Source organism: Macrobrachium rosenbergii, chromosome 8 (genome assembly GCF_040412425.1).
Source record: "Macrobrachium rosenbergii isolate ZJJX-2024 chromosome 8, ASM4041242v1, whole genome shotgun sequence".
NCBI classification, from domain to species: Eukaryota; Metazoa; Arthropoda; class Malacostraca; order Decapoda; family Palaemonidae; genus Macrobrachium; species Macrobrachium rosenbergii.
The window spans coordinates 40,359,956-40,368,597 of record NC_089748.1 but is presented as its reverse complement, the minus strand read 5'-3'; the positions used below and the strand labels follow the sequence as shown (position 1 = coordinate 40,368,597).

Sequence of the window (8,642 nt, the reverse complement as noted above, 5' to 3'; positions counted from 1 at the left end):
TAATCGCTACTCTAATCTGTGTTCCTTTTGCTATTCGTTATAAAGAAAATAACTGTCTGAGATATTCTCTTGTTTTGTATTCATGTTTTTTTACCAATTCTTCTTCTTTTCATGCTTCGTTATTCATTTATTCCTTATTCCTCCTTCTCATTCTTGTATCGTATTCCTGCTCATTCTATGTCTACTTCTGAGATGTTCTCTTGTCGTTTCTTATTCATTTATCCATTTATTCCTTTTTCCCCCCTTCTCATTCTTGTATCGCATTCCGTCTCATTGTATGCCTATTACCGGCATCTCTCTCCCACCTCCTCCTCCTCCTCCTCCTCCTCCTCCTCCTCCTCCTCCTCCTCCTCCTCCTCCTCGTCTAAACCTGTCTCCCTCCTATCTCCACTCCGCCTCTCCAAAATTAGATTCAGTTCCCATTCTATTACCGTCATCACAGATCTTCCCCTTCTTCTTCTTCTTCTTCTTCTTCTTCTCCTTCTCCTTCTTCTTCTTCTTCTCCTTCTTCTTCTTCTTCTCCTTCTTCTTCTCCTTCTTCTTCTTCTTCTCCTTCTTCTTCTTCTCCTTCTCCTTCTTCTTCTTCTTCTTCTTCTTCCTCTTCTTCTTCTCCTTCTTCTTCTTCTCCTTCTTCTCCTTCTTCTTCTTCTTCTTCTTCTTCTTCTTCTTCTTCTTCTTCTTCTTCTTCCCTTCTTCTTCTTCTTCTTCTTCTTCTTCTGGAACCTTTTCTGAGGAGAGTCGTATAGACCATTTATCTTCTCGATTACGTGTTTTGTATGTTTTTTCTTTCTTGTTAGTTCCTCGCTGGGTGAGCGGGTTCCGTTCTCAGCTACCACTCTGTTGGTAGCGAGTTCGAATCTCCGACCGGCCAGTGAAGAACACGAGGAATTTGTTTCTGGTGATAGAAATTCATTTCTCGCTATAATGCGGTTCGGATTCCACAATAAGCTGTAGGTCCCGTTGCTAGGTAACCAATTGGTTCTTAGCCACGTAAAAATAAATCTAATCCTTCGGGCCAGCCCTAGGAGAGCTGTTAATGAGCTCAGTAGTCTGGTTTAACTAAGATATACTTCATTTTTTTTTCTTTTTTTTTTTTTAAATAAGTCTTTGGGTTCGTTCTGTAGGCTTTGTCTGTCCGTCCGCACTTTTTTCTGTCCGCACTTTTCTGTCCGCCCTCAGATCTTAAAAACTACCGAGGCTAGAGGGCTGCAAATTGGTATGTTGATCATCCATCCACCAGTCATCAAACATAACAAATTGCAGCCCTCTAGCCTCAGTAGTTTTTATTTTATTCAAGGTTGAAGTTAGCCATAATCGTGCTTCTGGCAACGATATAGACCAGGCCACCACCGGCCTGTGGTTGAAGTTTCATGAGCCGCGTCTCATGCAGCCTTATACCGAAACCACCGAAAGATAGCTCTATTTACGTTGGTCTGGATTATACGATGTACAGAAAACTCGATTGCGCCGAAGAAACTTCGTGGTAACATCCGGAACATAAAATGGCGCCATGAAATTCAAAAACTTGCGTAGTATTTTCCGGCGACATCGAAAAAACCCACGATTGTCAATTTTGAAGTTATGGCAGCACATTCATTGTCCTGTTTACACTTGCTCTCATCTCTCGTTGGTTCCTCTAAATATTTTCTTCAATTCATTTCTGTTTCCTCTTTGGGAGGACTTCCTGGGCGTCCTTCTGGCTGAAAATATATAGAAAATATAAATAATACGTTTTTAATTTATTTTTCTCTTTAATAAGTGAGATCTTTCTGTATTTTCCTTTGCCTTATAGTTTAGAGGCTTGAATGAAGAAGGTTCAACTTCTGAATAATATAAATAAGTTTACTTTTCGCCATTTTCCGGAGGGGTAAACATCTAAATATACTTGTAACCCCTTTTAGTACTAGCCCCTCGGAGTAGGGGACGCGTAGATAACTAGCCGAAGTAGCAGCCAGTTTACTTATGTTTTCGTCTAATTGTATAACATCAGGTGACGCTCTAGACATAGCAATCATTATTCCAGACGACCAAAAAAAAATTACCACAGTTACCCCATAAAGTCTGTGTTTAATGTTATCTTAGAATATATATGTATATATATACATATATATATGTATGTATATGTATATGTATGTATGTATATATGAAATATATTTTCCGTATGTGTTTACGAACTCTACTTTGTATATCTGACTTTCAACGTTATATAAAATCCTCAGAGAGAGAGAGAGAGAGAGAGAGAGAGAGAGAGAGAGAGAGAGAGAGAGAGAGAGAGAGAGAGAGAGAGAATGAATGAAATGCTTCGTAAGGGAAGAAAGCAAAAGCCATCAGCCAAAACAAACAAAAAAAAAGAGAGAGAAATAAAAAAAAAAAAGGCAACGTGACAAAGCCAAAAATAAAAAAAAAAAAAAAACATTTTGAGGGGGAGACGAGAGAAGCTTTTGGCTCTTTTCTTTTGTAATCTGACAAAGTAAACAAACACGAGCCTTTGGTCCAAATGTTACACTCGGGATTCCCTCCTTTCGTCTGAGAGTTCTCTCTCTCTCTCTCTCTCTCTCTCTCTCTCTCTCTCTCTCTCCTTGTCGGTACTTTTGGAAACTTCCGTCCCTGCTCCGGGTCACAAGAAGTACTGATGCGAGATGGTAAAGGAACACTGGACGGAATAGTTTTATACATACATATATATATATATATATATATATATATATATATATATATATATATATATATATAAATGCAAAGTAAAAGCTTTCACCTGAGACAAGATTATGACCAACTCATTATCTTACTTATTCATGCTTAATCATTTTTAGACCTATTCGCGCTGTAAAAAAAATAGTTGCAGGTTTTTATTAATGAATTTAGGGAGATGAAGCTACGAAAATAACGAGAAAAGTATATTCCCTTCTAAGGCAATGGGTGGATAAATATAGAAATTTAATCTATGTCTTAAATGATCTCGAAGTCACGGGAATGCTTTCGAACACAAGAGGTGTCAGCTGTCATTATACTTTTCCCGCCAACTTGTCAACCTGTTATTTGGTAGCATATTATTGCCACAATGAACGAAAATAACAGGATTATAGGAGAACAAAATTATATAGTTATCAAGTTTAGATAACAGCTGATATATTTTTATTCCAAGTTTTAGAGAAGCGAATTTGCATTCCTTGACATTTAGCCTTTTAGACCTATACGCCTTCTTTTAATGACCTAGACTCTGTAATAACATTCTGCCTTAAATATTCCTTAGAAACAATAAAATCTTTAAAAAAACTACATGAAGTGCAATTTAGCTCTTTCGGAACATCAAAAAACTAGTTATAAAACTCACGTATTCTCTCTCTCTCTCTCTCTCTCTCTCTCTCTCTGAAGCTCTCGGGGTCTATGGCGAGCAGGTTCCCCAATTATCGAAATGGCGCCAACATACTTTTCATCCCTTTTCTGAACTTTTCTCGGCCAGACTAGAACTTGCAAGCCCGATATCCTTCCTCCATGCTCACTCGACCATAAATCTCGAACTTCAGACGACTTCGACACTTTCCAATGAGAAAATCTAGAAATTATATATAAAAAAAGAAGCAACGTTTCCCCAGACGGAGAAGAAGCACCATTTTCATCCAGAAGTCGCCTTGTCTCGGTAACTTACAGGACTGATGCTTTCAACCGGCGTTTTACCTCTTTCGAAGGGAGGGAGAAAGTATCTCGTTTTTACTTGCCTTTCTTTAGAGAGCGAAGAAAGTCCACTAAAAAATTAGTTCTCTTTCTTTTCAAAGAAATATAAAGGCCCTTGACTCACTAGGATTCCCTTGAAAGAAATAATTAAGGTTCGGCTTCAAATTACTATTCCCTAAATGGAAAAACGAAGGTTTTTTAAACATTTCGTCTTGTATTCCTTTGAAAATTTATATATATATATATATATATATATATATATATATGTGTGTGTGTGTGTGTGTGTGTGTGTGTGTGTGTGTGTGTGTGTATGTGCGTGTGTGTGTGTGCGTGCGCGCAAAGCCTATAGGTCTATCGTCTTCAAGATAAGCCGAATATTACTGCTGCTGTTATGCCTAAAAATAACATTAATAATACAAATGCTTTATCATCCTTTTATATATATATAAAAAAAAATATCAGAATTCCTTGTCAAATAAGAATTCCGCACGTCGGAATTCATCCTAATCCAGACCGCCATTTTAACTCTTCGCTTCCCAGGAGGAATCCGAGCGTCATTTGTCTTCGATTTCACCTCGTTGTTTGTTGCGCTTCAGTTTTCAATTTTATTTCACAGCGCTAGACTGAAGAACAGTCTCCCTGAGGATGATGTGCAATTAGAACCTCTCAGGTTCAGGCGAGGGCGCAGTGCATTACTAGGCCTAAAACTTTTTGCCTTGTATTTTACTATTTTTTTATGTTTTTATTTAATTATCTTTTAGTTTATTCGTTCATCTTTTTCCTTTTCTAATAAATGATTTCTTCTTGCTGCATTTCCTGTTGTCTTTTGTAAGTTCTTTCGAATGAACGCCATAATATTCTTTGGAAGCTTGAAGAATTTCATGTCAGTGGCCCCTTTGGTGGGCTTGTTCCATATGAATACAGGTTTATCTTCTCAATAATAATAATAATAATAATAATAATAATAATAATAATAATAATAATAAGTTGTGTATTTATACTTTCTTTCTCTGGAAAAAGCATAAAAAAATCCATCATAAATCATATGTCTTCCATTTGCAATATTTTGACGTCATCCAGTCCTGACAATATGACTGCTAAATGTGTCGAAGCATTAGGCTGAAATCAGACGTTATGTGCACCCTGCGTGGTGTACTGTAAGCATTGCTAGAGGGCGTTTATAGCGTCCCTAATTCGGCCCTTGGCTTTTCCTTTACCTACTTCCTTTCTTCCTATCTGGCTGTCCAACTTCTCTGACTATTGCTTCTTTTAGTGCGGATGTGGGGGTTTCTACTTGTTTCACCTTTAGATCCTTGTATTGCTTTTCTCTGGATCTCTCTATCTTGCTGTCCAGCTTCTCCAACACGCTGTTATTTAGACATAAATAACGTATACCATTGCACGTCTGATGAGCATTTAGCCATGAATAGATAATATTATATATTATACATAATATATGCTTTGAAAGCATTCTTGTTCTGGTAAGTTTTTGATGCTCAAGTCATTATGAATATTTTTTTTTCTATTTTAAGACTTTTTCTCTGCGGTTTCGTTTACTTTAAATTGAAATAATAAAAAAAAATCGTCTTTATTTTTTTTTCATTTTGTAAATTCCACAGGATAGCCAAAGCTCATATGATAGATTCAATATATCAGAATCAAATAAATGGAAAAGAACTCTGAGAAGAATGGAGGCACTCGAAAAATATCTTGCTTGAAATATTAAGACAAATTACGATATCGAAGAGGGAAACATTATTAGTACTATGTGTTCGGAGAGACAGCACCAGAGAATGCAAAGAGAGAGAGAGAGAGAGAGAGAGAGAGAGAGAGAGAGAGAGAGAGAAATATCTTGAATGAAATATTAAGACAAATTAAGGTATCGGAGAGGGAGACATTATTGGTACTATGTGATCGGAGAGACAGCACCAGAGAATGCAAAGTTATAACGGCAGGTGGTGAGAGAGAGAGAGAGAGAGAGAGAGAGAGAGAGAGTCAACCGCATAAAAACGGTATAAAATGGATGATAAACGTCGCTATAATTCCCAACCCCTTTTTATGTAGACCCAGAGTGAGCCAATTCGATCCTTTTTATTGGACCGTTAAGCACGGAGCTGGAGGCTTAGACCTATTTAGTGGACGGTGTAATGGCGTATGAACTTTATGTGTGGTTTCGTATTTTTTTTGACTCGTGGACCTGCCGCGGCCCCGGAAATGTGCAATCTACTATTGTGTGGACACAGCTACCTTTATGGTGATCTGTCGAGCACACTGTAATATATATATCTACGAGTAAACCATAAAATTTCTCCCCGAAAGCAGTTGCTACGCAACCTTACATACGCTCGCTTCTGCTGTTACAGTATTTTCGTACCAGCCTCTCTCTCTCTCTCTCTCTCTCTCTCTCTCTCTCTCTCTCTCTTCCCCGTTCTTGTGTCTTAGCGTGACAGAAGTTAAAGGTCTGATGAGGACCGGCAAAGTTTTAATGATCTATTTCGAGGTCGTGATCGTTGATCGCTCACCATACACAACTTTTTGGGATCTGGTTGTCGGTCCGCTCTAGTGGTGGTACTTTGTGACTTTAGACAGTTGCAGGATTTATGTTTTTGGGACTGATATTTTAGCGTTGACATAGACATTTCGTCTCTGATACCATAGTTCATTATGATATCTCATGCAAGATATTTTTCGAGTGTCCTCATTCTTCCAGACTTCCTTTCAATTTATTTGAGGAATTGAAATCATCAGAAGGGCTGTGGTTATGCTCTGGAATTTAGGGGGGAAAAAAGATAAGAGAAGTCACAAGTTATAGAGCTAGACTCTATAAGCTAATTTTTTTTACTCTATTTACATTTCTTGTTCGCATACACCTACCATTCTCATATATTTTCTCTCGCTACACTCTATTGTACACATACACGTCTTTGGCTTAAAAATTTTAACTTTTTTGCAACAAAAATATCATCAGTGTCATTGTCACCATCATTCTTTACAGCAAGCAAGATCATTTTCATCATTGTTTTTTATCATTATTGCCACAAGGGAGTTGGGGGGGGGGAGGGTAAGCCCAACTCAGTGCAGGTCCCAAGCCCGGATAAATAGGGAGGGTTGAAATCAGGAAAAGCAAAACAACTGCCAAAACCAATTTTGAAATGAGCAGTTCAAGATAGAAATGGCTGGAGGAGGGCGACCAGGAACTAAGCCTAGAAGAAGAAGAAGAAGAAGAAGAAGATGAAGAAGAAGAAGAAGAAGAAGAAGAAGCAGAATTTATCCTAGCTGCTCATGTTAGTATGTGCTTGGAACAAGGCGTGGTCTTGTCTTTAGGCCAAGTTCATTTTCTCATGTGTTACTGACTCCATTTGAGAGTTTCAGCCACTTAATGAATAGGTCTATTGATCTGGGATGAGTGTCAGGATTCTCTCTCTCTCTCTCTCTCTCTCTCTCTCTCTCTCTCTCTCTCTCTCTCTCTCTCTCTCTCTGTGCTACAAGGGGAAGTTTTGTAATGTCTCCACTGAGCCTCGTCAATAATTCTAGAATAAGTCGGCCATGTACCAGCACGGGCTCTTGCCCCAGGACACCCTTTAAAGAGAGTCGTTTCATTTTGAATTTAGGGTTAAAACTAAATAGTAGGGCAATGTCCTTTGCTAGCATGTACATAACGAATAATTTCCTTTTATTTTTTTTTTTTGCTATATGCCATTCGTAGCTGAAGAAGTTACAGTGTGTAATTAACAAAGCAGCCAAATTGATAGTGAATAAATCATTTTGGGGTAGGACCACACTCAATGAACTTCATCAAGTATTTTGACAATAAAGCAACCAAATTGATAATGAATGAATCATTTTGGGGTAGGACCACACTCAATGAACTTCATCAAGTATTTTGACAATAAAGCAACCAAATTGATAATGAATGAATCATTTTGGGGTAGGACCACAGGTATTGAGGTTGATCAGCCACCTATTAAACCCAGAATCAATAAATATTTTGACGTACTCTTAGACAGGTAAAGAAAAAGTGAAAATGTAATATACTTCAGACATTAAAAAATCATCGAAGTTCGTAGATACACGTAGGAGTATGGACGACAATAAATTAACAAAGAGAAGATATAAGGAAAACCTTGGTGAAAAAGAACTCTTGAATACACGATTCCTTGATTATTCAGTTAAGTTTCTCAGGAAGCTTTCACAAAAGGAGGGTCTACAGTAAGGAACAAAGATGGTGATGGCATTGTTACAATCATTATTACTGTTAGCATTGTGTTTTTATCATGTTTTATTGACAGAGTTATCGTCATAATCAACACAACCATTTCCATACGTATCCTGTTTGCCAGTGTTATCATTATCCCTTTCACCATCATTGTCGTGACCATTATAGTAAATAACCATCACCATCGTGATTATCAACATCATTAAACTTATCTCAGCACTGATAACCTTACCAGTATTACCATCACTATCATAGTCATCACTTCAGTCAATGTCATTTTCACCAATACGTATTTCCATTATCATCATTATTGCATGCTTTATTAAAATCTCTGCGATTACCGTCATTGTCATCATAATTTTATCGTCACCTTCATTTTCATGTTTATCATTAGTTACTTTCATTGTGTCATTACCAGTATTATCATCATGACACTCGTCATAGTAGCATAATAGCATAAATGTCATTTTATATTAATCAGCAACATACAATAACCATTGCATTATCTCTAATATAATAATGTAATTGGCATGATCAAGGAAATAACAAAGATGGCGGCAATTACACAATAACTAATAAATTTGTCCAATCTTCCCTTAGTTGTATATATCAGTGGTTGCGGGAACATGTAAACAAAGCCGACCTACCTTGTGTAAACATGATACGAGAAAATGAGAGATAAGGAGGAAATTTTGAGGAGACTTTATTTACAAACGTATCACATATAATTTATAATAATAACAGTTTTGAA

The 8,642-nt window shown here is 37.3% G+C and overlaps 1 protein-coding gene across 2 annotated transcripts in view; it reads left to right on the top strand.

Annotated features, from left to right (window-relative positions):
* Nucleotides 1-8,642, top strand: part of LOC136840741 (Fanconi anemia group D2 protein) — a 123,944-nt gene that overhangs the window by 66,444 nt on the left and 48,858 nt on the right. The gene's annotated exons all lie outside the window — the stretch shown is intronic.